Source organism: Drosophila willistoni, unplaced genomic scaffold (genome assembly GCF_018902025.1).
Source record: "Drosophila willistoni isolate 14030-0811.24 unplaced genomic scaffold, UCI_dwil_1.1 Seg271, whole genome shotgun sequence".
Taxonomy (NCBI): domain Eukaryota; kingdom Metazoa; phylum Arthropoda; class Insecta; order Diptera; family Drosophilidae; genus Drosophila; species Drosophila willistoni.
The window spans coordinates 257,476-274,056 of record NW_025814230.1 but is presented as its reverse complement, the minus strand read 5'-3'; the positions used below and the strand labels follow the sequence as shown (position 1 = coordinate 274,056).

Genomic DNA, 16,581 nt, shown 5'->3' with positions numbered 1-16,581 from the left:
GAATAGTTGTGGCTGATAGAGAAAGTTGTATAGAGGTTCCAGTGAGCTGCATTTGTTTTAAAAAGAGGTCTATGGGTTGGTTTCTGAGGTTGGACTTTCTTAAATATATCACAAGAAATTGGCAAGTGGTCGCTACCAAAAAAGTCTGTTTCAATTGACCATTCTGCTTCTAATGCATGGTTGTGCGAAGAGTGGACTTATGGATGAGAATCGCTACCCCACCATATGATGGAGAGGAGTTAAGAGTAATCATTACATAGTTGGTGGGGGTGGGCTGAATATTGTGTGCTAAAATGTGTGTCTCTTGTAGGGCTATGACATGTGGCCTGTATTTTGCTATAAGGACTTGGAGTTCACTGTAGTTGTTGTTGTAGCCGTTAATATTCCATTGTGTCATTTTCAGAGACATTGAGATAGGCAGAGAGTTTTATGGAAATGGGTAACGTAACACAGGAAGTTAGTTATACCCTTGCAGAGGGTATTATAAAATTGGTCAGATGTTTGTAACGCACAGAAGGAGACGTTTCCGACCCCATAAAGTATATATTCTTGATCAGCATGAGAAGCTGAGTTGATATAGCCATGTCCGTCTGTCCGTCCGTCTGTGCGTATGCGTTTTACTCAGCCGTCTTAAGAGCTATCGGGCTGAAATTTTTTTTTGGGGTTTTTTTATTACCCGGGAAAAATAAAGTATGAAATTCATAAGGATCGGAGCACTATATCATATAACTCTAGAAGAACTAGAAGAAACATTTTCATAAAAATCGGAGTATGCTATGAAATTTACATATGTGATAATATTGGATATAAAACCCCAGATCCCAAAATATGAATGTGATCGGATAAATATAACACACACAGACGCAACGCTACATGAACTGTATGTGTATGCGTGCGTTGGTTTGCTTTGGGAATAAGGGAAGAAGAAGAACAAATTGTAAAATAGAGAGTAAAATTGTATTGTTTGGATATTGATGAATTGAGTTGCAGAAAACAAATTTTGAACATGTAAAATTATTATTAACAAGGACTGCAAGGGTATATAAACTTCGGCGTAGCCGATGTTAGCTTCTTTGATATTTTTTATTTGAGTTCATACTCTGCATTGGAGCATTCCATTTGCTCATCTAAGGACGAGCAGCTATTGTTGTTTTCATTTGACAGAAGTTCTTGTGATAAGATTATGTTATTGTTTGGTTTTGTTTGTGTTTTTCCTTTAGCTTTAAGTTGTGACCTAAGTCTATTTGAAATATTTTTAGGAAGGATTTTAACAGTTTGGTTTATGGTGGGTAGTGTGGTGTCGGATTGTTGTGGTTGTACTTTTAGTAAATTTTTTTAAGAGGTGGGTAGCTCTTTACTCTGAGTCAGGTCATCGTAGGGTACGATCTTACGTGTTGTTGCTGTCTGATGTGGCACCGCGGTGATGTTACCATTTTTGGTATTGCTTAACGAAGTGCATGTTGTCGAAGATTGGGCACTGTTGGAGTTGTTTTTTGCTAGGCTGGAGTGCAAAGATTCATTGTGTGGGCGTCTTGAATTATAGATGGAAATAGCATTTTTTAAGTTTACTTTTTCAAGGGTCTTTATGGCCTGTATTTCTTGTTGTTTAACCAAGATGGGGCATTTTCTAAAGACTGATGAATGGTTGGTTTCGGGAAGATTCTCCTCCCTGCAGTTTAAACAGCATTTTTTGAAGGTACACAGCTCTTTGGAGTCAGGGTCCGTGTGATATTCTTTGGAACAATTAATGCAACACTTTTTGTTGCGGCAGTGTTTGGTGATATGTCCAAACCGGAAGCATTTGTTGCAACGGAGTGGGGCAGGTATATATATTTTCTGGTGTTGTGTGTGAGGCAAATGTAAGTATGATCAATCCAGTTTCTTCCAGTTCGTTGTTGACTTTTCTCATTATTTTCTTCACTTCAACGACGTTTTGGGCTTTTAGTTCTTCTTTGATGACATCTTCGGCTAGGCAGCGGAGATCATTTGAGTAAATGACACCTTTGCAGACATTTAGGGTAGAATGTTCATAAACTACAACAAGGAAAGGTCCGAGCAATTAGTTTCGTCAACTTTAGAGCTTGTATACCATTTTTTGTTTTAATTAATAGGTATCCGTCGCGTGTTTTCTTGGCCATTAGCACTTTACCGTTGCAAGCGAAGTCAATAGATTTCTTAATCAAGAACGGAGATTTATTTGCCATTGAGTTATCATCACTGCGTTTCATGATCAAAAATTTGGGCTCAAGCATTAATTTCAGCTTATCGGGGGGATCGACGGTCCCGATCCCCCTCGTACCGGGAATTATTTTCGGTTTTATTAAGTTGTACTGTTTTTTGTTTTGTTTTATACTTTGCTTTTAGTTTGATTACAAGTTTAATTTGCGATAGGGCGCGAGCAAAAGAACTTTCCGCGTTTGTATGTTTGAACTGCGAAAATGTTAACTTTTGGTAGTTTCTCTTTAATGGTGATCATCGACAAAATTAAAATAGTAGTTGAGTTTCATGTAGTTCCCGATGAGGACATGGGGTTTGCCGCTATTTTGGGAAGAACGATTCTTGATAGTGTTGACATGAAGGTAACAAAAAATGCCACACAGTTTTTAATTAGCAGTGAGCAGAAGTTAGAAGAAAATTCTGAATCTGTTGAGGATTGGAAGAAACAATTTGAAGATGTCTGCACAGTTTTTGAAGGGAAGGACGAAATCGGTTTAGAGCTGTCTCATTTAAGCCAAGAACAGACTAAAGAGGTCGAAATGATAGTTCAGCGATACAAGCCAAAACGCAATCCTGACGCGAAGATTGAAATGAAAATTATTTTGAAAGATGATATTCCCGTATACCAACACCCAAGACGGTTGGCCTCCTGCGCTCAGCAGTTTGTAGATAATCAGATACAAGAATGGCTTGAGGAAGGAATTATTCGCGATAGTACATCGGTGTATGTATCGGTGTATAGTCCCTTTGAGGGGTTCAGACCGCAGAGTCTGCGAATGTTGTTCCGAATTTGTGGAATCGGTGTTAAAGGGTTGATTTCTTCGGTAAATTGCTAAAGATTCTTTCTTAGCTTGTTTTAGAGTTCGTCTAAAAAGTGCATTTGTTTTTCTGTAATCTATTATATTTTCGTTAGAAATGTGTCTCTTAAGTTTTTGCCAGGCTGTGTTTTTGTGTTTACGAAGGATCTCAAGTTCCTTGCTCCACCAAGGCACGCAATGCGATGTTTTGGGAGAGGACTTTGGGATACTTTCGTGCGCGCTTCTTAAAATGATTTTGCTTAGGTTGGCTGATTCTTTGTTAATGTTGTGGCTAACTGGTATGGAATAGTTGTGGCTGATAGAGAAAGTTGTATAGAGGTTCCAGTGAGCTGCATTTGTTTTAAAAAGAGGTCTATGGGTTGGTTTCTGAGGTTAAATATATCACAAGAAATTGGCAAGTGGTCGCTACCAAAAAAGTCTGTTTCAATTGACCATTCTGCTTCTAATGCATGGTTGTGCGAAGAGTGGACTTATGGATGAGAATCGCTACCCCACCATATGATGGAGAGGAGTTAAGAGTAATCATTACATAGTTGGTGGGGGTGGGCTGAATATTGTGTGCTAAAATGTGTGTCTCTTGTAGGGCTATGACATGTGGCCTGTATTTTGCTATAAGGACTTGGAGTTCACTGTAGTTGTTGTTGTAGCCGTTAATATTCCATTGTGTCATTTTCAGAGACATTGAGATAGGCAGAGAGTTTTATGGAAATGGGTAACGTAACACAGGAAGTTAGTTATACCCTTGCAGAGGGTATTATAAAATTGGTCAGATGTTTGTAACGCACAGAAGGAGACGTTTCCGACCCCATAAAGTATATATTCTTGATCAGCATGAGAAGCTGAGTTGATATAGCCTTCTGTCCGTCTGTCCGTCCGTCTGTGCGTATGCGTTTTACTCAGCCGTCTTAAGAGCTATCGGGCTGAAATTTTTTTTTGGGGTTTTTTTATTACCCGGGAAAAATAAAGTATGAAATTCATAAGGATCGGAGCACTATATCATATAGCTCTAGAAGAACTAGAAGAAACATTTTCATAAAAATCGGAGTGTGCTATGAAATTTACATATGTGATAATATTGGATATAAAACCCCAGATCCCAAAATATGAATGTGATCGGATAAATATAACACACACAGACGCAACGCTACATGAACTGTATGTGTATGCGTGCGTTGGTTTGCTTTGGGAATAAGGGAAGAAGAAGAACAAATTGTAAAATAGAGAGTAAAATTGTTTTGTTTGGATATTGATGAATTGAGTTGCAGAAAACAAATTTTGAACATGTAAAATTATTATTACCAAGGACTGCAAGGGTATATAAACTTCTGCATAGCCGATGTTAGCTTCTTTGATATATATATTGTTTTCACTTTCGATATCTGGGCTTCGAATACGCCATAAGCCAACTCCGAACTTACATTTTTTTACCGCTGCCGAAATTATTGCAGTTGCTTGACTAACCAAACTGCCTTTATTTACTGGGTCGCACGCACTTTTTATTTATTAAGCAATATTTTGCTTTTATATTATACTCTGTCTCTTACCACTGGTGGGGGAAAACAAGAGTTTTTTATTTTGCTACCTTTAGCTGATCTTATCATAAGAATTCAGACTTTAAGGAGCTGATTCATTCTCTGAGTCTCTTACCACTGGTGGGGGAAAACTACAGAGTTCCTTTTTCTCGAAGGACCAAAATGAATAGGGATTCCCGGAGAGAAGGAAAATAACCCAATCTTCATTCGTTGAATTCAAAATATGAACTGATTTTATTTACAAAAGTACGGAGTTTATATAGGAAATCTTGGGCTCTAGTAGGTAACAATTGTTCTTAAGGCGATCTTATTCTAATACGAGTCACACCCACGTATTCGGGGGTTGAAAAATTATTATTATTTTGGGCACGGCGTCGGCCACTTGACATCCTGCCGTTGTGATCGTTTTGGGTTAGTTTACAATTACAAGTGTTTGTTCCCACAACATGTGTGGCTGATTGTAATTCTAGTCATATGCTAGGTTAGTTGTTTGTGACAATAGTACAGTTGTATTATATTTTCTTTAGTGCATCTGATTTGGTGAAGCCGCTTCAGATGGACACGGTGTTTAATCTTAAACAAGATGTGACAACAGGGTCTAGCCTAGGAGCAAATATATGTTTCTTTGGTGGTATGCCAACGAGAGGCCGCGGTCCGGAAGCGTCAGCAGTAGCAATAACGTTGGACAAGTCACCCACTGCAGCGGACAACTTGTTTACGGGGTCCTCGATACTTTTAGAACTATCGGCAATTCCCATTGGAATGGGTAATTGTCCGGACACATCGGACACTACAATTGGCATCGTTTTTGAGAGATCATTCCCAGATGATACCGGTAATTCCTTACTAATCGCATTCACCACCGAGCTATTAAACGATATCATGGACGGTGTATGAGACCGGTCGGGGACGATAAGAGACGCCGGCGGATTTACAGATACAGAAACACCCCAAGAACCGGTCCTTTTACGTTTCGGAGACTCATTGATAAGCGATAAGCTTTTCAACTGAGTCTCCACAGAAGTAAACTCCGCTTGTAGTTTGTTAAAACCTGCTCTTAAAGTGTCAAAACTATCTCTAGTCCGCCTCATGAAAGAGCGCATCTCATTCTCGACCTCCCGGCAAGCATCACATTCATATTATAAAATGAAAATAAAATTCGGATACTGAATTTAAAAGTTATAGAAAAGTATTTAATCGCGAGAAAAAAATAAAAGTTGATAAGCGCAAAAAAAACACGTCCGTCCTCTGCAACGAGTAAAAATTTTATCCATTTATTTTTATTTGGAAAATAGAAAGCAGCATACCATCGAAAAAATTGCACAAACCCATTTGGAAAAAGAAAGTATTTGAAAATTAATTGACAAATTTAAAAAAAAAATTATATATTTACATTATTTCGTATTCGTGCCTCTCTTTTCTGACCCTTCTTTGGTTTTAATTTTGGCAACGATATTAAAACCTCATCGTGCATTGTTTCACTGTAATACTGATGATCAAAAGTTCCCAACTGGAGCAATTTATTATGATTATGTATCCATTGCTTATTTATCTCAGTTACTTACTCTATAACCTTGCTAGTTACGCTTCTAGCTTTTAATGCTTCTAACTGTCTTAACCTTGAAACTCTAGATCAAGGGTGGGCACGAAAGTTTAACTTGGGAGACAGAGCATCAGTATCAAAGGTTGGGCAGAGAAAAACTTCACTTTTGCGAGTCGACGCACAGCGGAAAGAGATCCACGATCTCGCGGGTATAAAAACACTGTGTACACTGACAAAAAAGTTTATTTCATTTTTAATATCAATACACTGCATCACTACACTGCATCATCTATCAATTTCTCATAATTTATTTCTTCATTATTTAACGCTGTTCGCAATAAGTCCAACAGGGTACTACTCGTAAGTTTGGACATATACGAATTTGTTTGATATGGGAAAATGCAGCTTCACATATATACATATGTACATACGTACATACTTGCAAAACTAGATTCTAGTTGAAGCGTTGACCATTTTAACGTGGTGTATTGATCACTTTAAACTTTCCAAAATTCTACACCTGAGTCCTTGAGCGCAAGTAATTCGTTATCACTTTGCAACTCACACAACTCTAACTGAAACAAGGGACTTTCTTCATCGATTTCAACACTTTTAGCATTTAAGAATATATTTATTATTTTTTTTGATTTCGTAAAAGTCCGCAAATCGTGCATCAAATTCTACTTGCATGCGCACAATACTTCTGAAGTTGAGGAGAGGACATTGGGCTGAGAGCTCCTAGCAGCTTGGAAAATGATTTAAGCTGTTTTTACTCAAGTGTTTTCCAATACAACCATTTTCCTCTTAAATCCATTAATCAACGATATCATGGAAACCAGCGACTGCTTTGGTGTTTGCAGTTGTGAATTTTTTCCAACATTTAATACCTCGTAAAATCAATTAGAAACGCTACGTCGGAAAGAAATTCTAGATCCTCTAGCTTTGCCTGCAAAAACTCAGAGTCTCTAACATTTTCTTTCAGAAATATGAGGATTTCTTTTCGCATGGGAAAAAAATCTTTCAAGGCATTTTCCTTTGCTCAGCCAACGAACTTCCGTAAACATGTCAGGTCTTTATACTGTGCTGTGAGCTCAAGCATAAGGCCTTAAAATTTTCGATGAGTCAATGCATTATGTCCTCCTCTAATTTTGTTTACAATATGCATAACTGTAGACTTCATTCAGTTCTAAGCTTTTGCGCATTAAGTGTATTAACCCTTTCGACCCCAAGTTTTTCCCTATTGAATGATCTTTTTTTTAATCTTAATATTTTTATATTAATTTTAGAAAAATTTAGGTCAAAATGCTAAGTTGCCACGCCCACCGGTTTGGGGGCTATAGAAAGTTGCTTGTGAGCAACATTAGACTTTAAAAATTACTCACCTAATTATTTATTTTTGATTATCAAATCTAACTTCAGATTCAATGATAAAATGAAAAATCCAGACTTCTTTTTTCGAATTGCCCTTTAAGTTTGTGCCAGTCCGTGCCGCGCCAGCTGTTATCAAATATAAGGGCACCAAATTTAAAATGTCCTCTCTAACATTGAAGGTGGTATCAATATACTTCACAAAAATTGGTAACTGAGGTATGTCGTTAATATCACAACTCTCGTCAATTGCTAAAGAAAAAAATTCACAGTTCTTTATGTTGTCTATCAACTTTTCTCGCAGTTGAGTGCTAATAAAATGTATCCTTCTAGTGACTGTTTGGGAAAGCGGAACTTTTGATATTATTTGACTCATTTCGGCATCCTTAGTGTTTGTGTAGGGGGTTTGAACTTCCTTGTCAGAGGGGGCAGCTAGGTGAATCTTTCCTTGTATAGTTTTCCTTCGCAATAAAATTGCGGGGTTGCGCAGCAATTCGTCTTCACTTTATGGTTTATTCACAAATAAAATTCAACTAACTCTAGCTTAACTGAGAGCGGGGAACAAAGCCCCGCTTGGAGCGAAGTGTGGGGAGTTCTATTCGTCGAGAGAGCGATGGGCATCATCGGGAGAGCGGCGCGAGGTGAAAGCTCCCGTCTCCCTTAACCCTTGTGTTGCCCGTTGGGCATAAACACTTAGTATTAAAACACTTCAACATATCAATACAGGTGGTTTTTAAAAACCCACCATCTTGCAAAGGCTATTGTGCTTTCACATTATTATAGCTTGCAAAAGATTTTAGCGCGCAAAAGATTGTTATCCATATTTTTGGCTTCTGCGTTATCTACATCAGGAAAAAGTGATATCTTCAATCTTGATATTAAATCTATTCTTTCTGTTGTATCCATTAATTTATAGCTGTCCATATGTCTTTTCAAATAATGCTGTTTTAGGTTGAACAACTTTTTTTGGGGCATAACTAACTTACATAACAGACACTGTAATGCCCTTCTTATTTTTTCCGTAAAAAAGTACCTAAGCCTTCTCCAAATAACTTATGTATATTATGTATGTCCATTCTAATAAAACAGATAAGACAAAACAATGATTAAAAAAACCCTGGGTACAACACGACGTTAAGGAGGATTAGTTCAAACTAGAGTTGGGCATGGGCTGGGTTTTATCGTGTCACGTCGTGACACGATGGGCGCCCGCGTGCGCGTGTTGAAAAGTTGAATTTTGTCCATGGGCGTGCGTGTTCGTTCAGAGCAACGTCAACACGAACTTTTTTTTATTTTTTTTTTTATTTAAATTGACAAAAATTACCAAAAATACCAAAAATGCCAATACTGACTCAATATTTTAAGCTTGAAATCGGTCGGTCACACTTTAATGTAATTTACGCGCCGCAGCACCACGCTTGCAAAAAATGGAAAAACTAAGAATTCAAAAAGCAATTAAAAAAAGACGCTCGATTTAGGCTCTTAAAGCCTGAAAACGCGAGAAGCAGTGTGTGGGAAACATTTCGCATCATTGAGAAGGATGGAGTCCGGATTGACTTTGTTTGCTGTTCAAAGTGCTTAATGGTGTTTGCTTATTTGGCGAAAAACGGAACTGGCGCCTTAATTCGGCATAAATGCTCTATGGTGCAGCAATATATAGAAACAAAAACTAAGCTGTTGGAGTCCCTGGAAAATTAAGAACTTTCATACACAACTAATATGCGGACGGATTCACACACGCAGAAAAGTTATATTTCGGTCAGCGCACACTATATTACAGAAGAATTTGAGCTTAAGGTAGCTATTCTTGGTATTAAGGAATTTGAACATTGAAAAAAAACGGGAGTTAATATTCTTTCTCAAATTACTTTAATTCTGGAAGAGTACAACTTAAAGCTAGGAAGCTCATTCATAGTGACAGACAATGGGGCCAATGTTGTTTTCGCTTTCAGCTCATATAATGGATGACGTTTTTGAAAAAAATCCAGTTCATGGTGTTCTAATACTCCTGGAGAGTTGTAAAAAATTAGTAAAATATTTTAAACATTCTGAGCTAAAACATAAGTTGTGTAAAACGTTGAAGCAAGATATAAGGACACGTTGGAACTCAAAATACATATATTATGCTTAACAGCATTTACGAGATGCAACAAGAAGTACAGAACTTACTCCTATAAAAGAATGACCCTAAAAGAGTGTCCGAAATTTACTTTCATTTGATTGGCTTACTTTTGGTATTTTTAAATCCTTTTAAAGAGTGCTCAGAGCAGTTAAGTGCTGATAAACAGCCAACTATACATATCTATGCACTTTGGTATGAAAAACTTAAAAAACACTGTCAATTTTCAATAATGGATTCTGATGTTATGACAGAAATAAAATATAACACTTTAAATTCGTTAGAAAAACGTTTTCAGCCATAAATTGTGCATTACGTAGGACTTTTTTTATACCGTCCGTTTAAACATGTTAGCCTCTTAAATCCAGATCAAAAAGAGCAAATGCTGGCCACTGTTAGAACTATGCTTGTAGACTGTATGGAATCCGTTAATACTTAGTTCTGTAGAATCGCCCCCTAAAAGGAGTACACCACCTCCTCATTTATTTGCTGAATTTTTAGACAGTCAACAAACTAATTCGTTAGAAAAACCCGTAGTCGAACAAGAATTAGAAAACTACAATGCCACTGAATCACCGTCCACTGTGGATGTATTAAGTTTCTGGAAAAACTCGAGTAATAAAGGGCTACGGGTACTAGCCCGAAGAGTATTAAGTATTCCAGCTAGCTCAGCTACGAGCGAAAGGGTGTTTTCAACCTCGGGGCAAATTTTAAATGAGCGACGTACTCGACTTTCGAGCCAACCTTGACAAACTATTATTTTTGTACAAAAACTTGTAAATTATAATATATGATTGTTATACATATTGAAAATTGAACGCACAAATGTGGAAATTTAATAAAATATAAAAAAAAAGTAAAAACAAAAATCAAGTAAAAAATTTCGTGTTTCCAAAATTTTGGAATGTGCGTGTGTGTGCGTGTTTGGGATTTTCCATTTTGGACCGTGTTGGGCTGGACGGAAAAATTGCAGTCCATGCCCATCTCTAGTTCAAACTGAATCGCGCAATTTTTGTTGTGGATACATACAGTTTGGCAAGAAAGTGTTTACACACAGGGAAAACATTAAAATTTTTAGTTTTGAAGCGAAATATGATTATCCAAACTTTTTTTTAATGAAAATAGGTAAACTAAACTATAAACTTATTAGTAAGTGAACAAAAATTAACAATATGTTTCAATTAACAAAAGAAAATAACAAAAAAAGGAACAAAAAGTAACTGCCAAGAAAGTGCTTACACATCTCGCTTTTTCGTTTCTTTTTGTCGCATATTCTAAATTTACCGTTGTTTCCCGGAATTTTCCGATCGACAACCATGACTGCTTCAATTTTTTGTGTGGTCTCATTATTAGTTGTATATCCATTGATAACAATTGCTTAGCTGCCTGACTTCCCCAAAACAGGTATCAAGGGTGCCAAAATTTCCCAACAACCTAGCGGAAAACACCTGACCACATTACACCTGCAAGCATATCCAGTGGTTCTTTTTACAAAAATGGCAGGTATATATAGGTGTAAAGCAAGAAAACGTTTCGCACTTCGTTTGTGATGCTACATACACAAATACAAAAGCCTTATTTCTGACTGTATGGGTGCCGACTGCTGCTCTAGATCTGGGGTAGGCACATGGAGAGCCAACAACAACTGTCGATTTATGCGTTTTTTTTTTAATTCCATTTATTACTCCTATATAAATAACAACATATTAACGTAACATATAAAGAAAAGAGTATAATAACAATAAATTATGGCGTCACCAAACAAAGAACAGTACAACACACTCGTGTGGTTAGAGGGGGAGGTGGATACAAATACAGGGTCAAGCGGGACTACTTTTAGGTACTGCTTCACAGGGCCCTGGGCGATCATTCCTCGTGCCGCTGACGTTCGAGCCTTCTGAGCTCCTTCATCACAACCGACGCGAAAGTGCTGACGGCATCCCAGGCTCGGGGATCAGCGACCATCAGCCTGGTCAGATTTTCCAATGTTGCGCGATGCCCACTCACACTCCAGGGAAAATCTTGCCGATTCGAACCTGGGGCAATGCAGCAAAATATGCTCGGCGTCTTCGGGTATTCCGCTGCCGCACCAGGTGCATTCGTCCGAAGTTTCGTGGCCGAACCTCCTCAGATATGTCCTGAAGCAGCCGTGACCACTTAGCAGTTGGGTCAGGTAATGGCTTACCTCGCCGCGCTTACAGAGAACCCACGCGCTAATATCAGAGATGAGCTTGTGCGTCCACCTTCCCTTGGTCGAGGTGTCCCAACGCTCTTGCCACCTCCGCATGCTTTGTTGCCTCGCTAGGCTGCGCGTTGCTCCCGGCCCATCTGAGCTACCTCCTCGTCTGGCCTTGGCGACTGCCTCGATGATCGCTGCCTGTTCGTCGATCGGCATCATTCCTGCGATGACGAGCGCCGCTTCATCCGAGACCGTGCGGAATGCACTGCAGACTCTTATAGCGCTTAGTCGGTGGGTTGCTTCGAGACCTCGTCGGTAGCTTTTCACCTTCATACCGTCGATCCACGCTGCCAACTGGAGGCCGGCGGCCTGGAGCCACTGCTCGACGCTTTTGATGGCGGCATTCGAGCGTTCCTCAACTTCCTTGACGGTCTTGGCGACCACGGCAAGAACTATATCGTCCGCGAAACCTGTGATGTGGGTGCCAGGCGGAAACTTCAGGCGTAAGACTCCGTCGTACATCGTGTTCCAAAGTAAAGGTCCCAGTACCGAGCCTTGGGGCACACCTCCAGACACTGTCGGCACTACTGGGCCATCATTAGTGGTGTAGCAGATGGTCCTTCCTTGAAAAGCGATGTATGCGTGCGCTTGCTTGTGTGCGTAAGCTGCTTTACACTGCGCAAAAATTAAACTGCAAGTGAAATAACAATAAAACAATAACTCCAACCTAATTTTTGTTTAGAGACTCAACTATTTCCTTTACTTCTATATTGTTTGGATATTTTTTTTTCCGAAGGAGATCTTCTAAATGGCTATCAGTCTATTTCGAATTGAATCTTTAATTAATTTCATTGTGGAAAATGTGGATTCGCAAATGTATGTTGTGGTAAACATGGAAGATAATTTTGACATTGCCTTTTTAGAATTAGGAAATTTGTAGTTTTCATGACCTGTATTTCCTCCCTAATTTCTTCTGGAATTGACTCAGATTCTGCTTCCAAGGGGTTATTAAAAACTGCAATGACCCAATTGATTTGTTTAAATAGCAGAAAATTTTTCCGCTATTTCAGAGGAAAGGGTATTAACTGCCTCTGCGTAATTCTGAACTCCGGAAGGGTTGGGGTACAATGTTACACTTTCTGCAGTTCGCTGAAGGCTGGACATTGTTTTTCATTTGAATTTGAAGAATATAAATTTTGCGACTAATATTTTTGTTTCAATTAAATCGAAATATTTGAAATAGTTTTTATACCCTTGCAGAGGGTATTATTTAATTGGTCAGATGTTTGTAACTCACAGAAGGAGACGTTTCCGACCCCATAAAGTTTTACTCAGCCATCTTAAGAGCTATCGGGATGAAATTTTTTTTGGGCTTTTTATTACCCGGGTAAGATAAAGTATGAAAATCATCAGGATCGGACTACTATATCATATAGTTCTACAAGAAACATTTTTGCAGAAATTGGAGTATCCCCATGAAATACCAATATGATAGTATCGGATATAAAACCTCAGACCCTAAAATTTGAATCTGATCGGATAAATAGAGCACAAGTTACAGTCAATATAAATCGGCTCAAGCGCTGTCAGCAGCGCTGCTTGCTGTCTACTACGTCATCATCAAATCAACAGAGTACATGCATACACACAGAGACGCAACGCTACATGAACTGTATGTGTATGCGTGCCGTGCTTTGCTTAGTAACAAGAAAAATAATGTTTTGTTTGTGTATTCATGAATTGAGTTGGAGGGAAACAAATGTCAAAATGTAAAAAAATTATTGCCAAGGACTGCAAGGGTATACTTCGGCTATGCCGAAGTTAGCTTCTTTGATGTTTTTTTTCTATTGACATGACCAATTCCTTCATTCTTTCCTTTTGTAGTGAACGCGTAGTGAATGGTGTATCGTGGATTGACACTAAAGCAGTTCGGGCACGAGAAGACTGTATGCTGGCGTGCACTTATTATCCGTCTCCTTAGAAGGATAGCTCGACGGATAGGGTGTGATTCTTGCCTAGTATTGCTAGTCGGTGGCTCAGTGGAGACCTACTAAATCTACAATTCTGTTGTTCTCGAGTTCGAACCCCGATGTAGGTGGAGTTTCCCCCTGATGAAGCAATATTAGAATGTAGCTCCGTCGGGAATAATGGAAACGATTGTGGATAACGAATAATTTTTTTTCTTGCCTAGTCTTATTGTACTTTACAATTAAAGAAAAATGAAGTGCTCTATTGGATATACTAAAGAAAATTGACCAAAATAATAATGAGTATGAGGATTATCGCTCTCTGTAAACTAAGACCTAAATCTGTGGACCTGTCAAGAAAATGTGGGTATGCTATGTTGGTGAACGCATCTCCCTTCTATACCCTCCCTACCTTGGCAGTTGGCATACATACATATTTCATAACTTCCCCTAATACAAGACCACAAAATATTATACTAGCGATACATCCAGTATGGATTCCATTTTGGTCACAGAACTTCAATGTTTATTCAAAATTCATGGTTATTTCAAAATTAATAAACTCGACCAATATCATTTAAATTCGTTTGACATTATAAGTTACAAAATTATTCAAAACGAAATAAAATAAAAGAGAAGAAAATTTCTTACGGCAAGATATATACAGATATCCCTATGCTAATCTCCATTACGAGATAAAAGACTCAATTTATACTTATTTATACATATTAATTCATTTATAACTTTTATTCAGACCTTCCTTGCGCTGATCGATGGGCCCGTCGAATGCGTTGAAGCTGTGAAGTTAAGCGGTTATTTTTATGTTGACAAACCTAAATTAAGAAAATATTTTTAGTATGGATATATGTATATACGATCTTGCCAAAAGTTTACATAAAAATTAATTAATTCAAAGAAAGAAAAATTAGAAAATTAAATTGAGCTTAAATAAGTATATATATTTCTTGAAACTTTTAAGCGTCTACTCGCTGCATATTTATTTGGCTCGTTAAAGAGCTACAAACCACTTCCAAATGATGATTTATCTCATTATAAAGATGTACTGACGACCTTCAGGGGGAAGAAAACTAGCGAGGGCCGGTCTAGCGGACCTCCAAATTCGCAATTATGTCCTCAGATCCTGTTAGAAGTCAGCACATTCATAGGTGGACACTTTTGGGCGCCAATCTCTTTCTATGTATCCCTTGATAGCCTCATAAATTATTAGGTCTGCTTTCCCGCAGGTGGGGTGTTGTATATATATTTAAGCAGGCTCAATTTATTGATTTCGGCACCAACCTAAAAGGGTCTCTTTGCCGATATATATATATAAGTTACGAGTTCCCATGTTAAGATGGGGTTAACACACCATGTCCTTCCTTTAAAGTAAGAATTGCGATCTGGGGACTCAAGGTTTTTTTGGTTGTACTGATTAAAAACACACGTGGATTTAACGTTATAAGATTGGTTTATTTGAAGTTGCACTATGTCACTTGTTCTGTGTCTCATCTAAGACTGCCTCTCCTTGGAGAGTGGTCCTTTAAATATACCTCCAGACGCTTCGTGGACGCCGGCCGCGGCGCCATGTCGTCGGTGAGGGCATTAAGATCGTGCCTAGAGTAGGTCAGCCTTCCGGTAATTCTGCATAGCGGCAATATACAAAGAGTTACTACAAGAGAAATACAAAAGTGCTTATGCTCCAAGTGAGAAGTGAAGTGTCTAGTGTGAACCGCAATGGGTCACATATTTGCGTGGGTCGTACGATTATAAGCAAGTGAAAGAAATAGGATGCTTATTTGAATAAGTGTTGTGTGTCTAGTAGGAAGTGAAAGATATGGGTTGCTTAGTTGGCTAAACAGTGTTAAGGGATATTGGTCAGGTTTACTTAAATATTAGGTGTGTGGCTAATGCAGCTGTGAGTGTGTGTGGTCGGCGGAGCGGTGTCGCTTTATATCGAGAAAGGGTACTTCACGCGATACTCGCCCAGACGTTTGTGGTAAAGTGCATCAATTGTGTCCTTCTGTAATGTGAACGGTCGAGGTGCGGGACATGGTCCTGTTTGTAGGGAGAATGGTCCCCGGGGATGCTTGTTGCAAAAATATAAGTAAGGTAGCCGCAATATCCCACCACCAATCGCATTAGGCTTCGAGAAATTTCCAGGCCCTTTTTGGGTACAAGAGAATGCGCTCACTTGGGCAATTGACAAACAAATTTCTGCGAAAAACTAAATTAATATACTGCTAAATATACATATTTACTCTTAACTTTACCTTTATAGTCAACACAAAATCTATATCACTCCACTGCACTTTATGTAACCACCTTGGTCTTTCTTGTAGCTTGCACTTGCCTTTAGGCTTGAATTATGATGCGACTGTGTTAAATTTCAAGTCAACCAAAATAATTCGACCGCGCAGAAAATGTATGGCCGGTGAATTGTCGCTATGAATCCGAACTGCACACCACACTTTCATGGTGGCAGCTCGTTCAGTGCAAATTGATGACATTTTATCTGTCAATTGGAGTGAGAGTACATGCTTCTCAAAAGCATCAAAAGTACTTTTTCTATTTACATGACCGTGAAAAGAATGGAATTTTAGAAATTCATCGCAGATGTTGAATTCGTAATCTATGGTTCTAACACAAATAATTATTTGACTAATATTTCTAATATATACGCTATCATCTAAACAAACTGAAAAAAGCACAGCCCTCTATTCGGTTTTTATACCATGCACCCATAGGGTGAAATGGTATATTAAAGTCGCCAAAATGTATGTAACAGGCAGAAGGAAGCTTCTCCGATCCCATAAAGTGTATATATTCTGGATCAGGATC

General features: G+C 38.5%; 1 long non-coding RNA gene across 1 annotated transcript; it reads right to left on the bottom strand.

Annotated features, from left to right (window-relative positions):
• Positions 1-15,192: 15,192 nt before the first annotated feature.
• LOC124461215 lies at positions 15,193-16,407 on the bottom strand. Its single transcript, XR_006954970.1, has 2 exons — positions 16,014-16,407; positions 15,193-15,957 (listed from the first exon to the last, which is right to left on the bottom strand). It is a non-coding gene; the product is annotated as an uncharacterized LOC124461215 (long non-coding RNA).
• Positions 16,408-16,581: the final 174 nt, after the last annotated feature.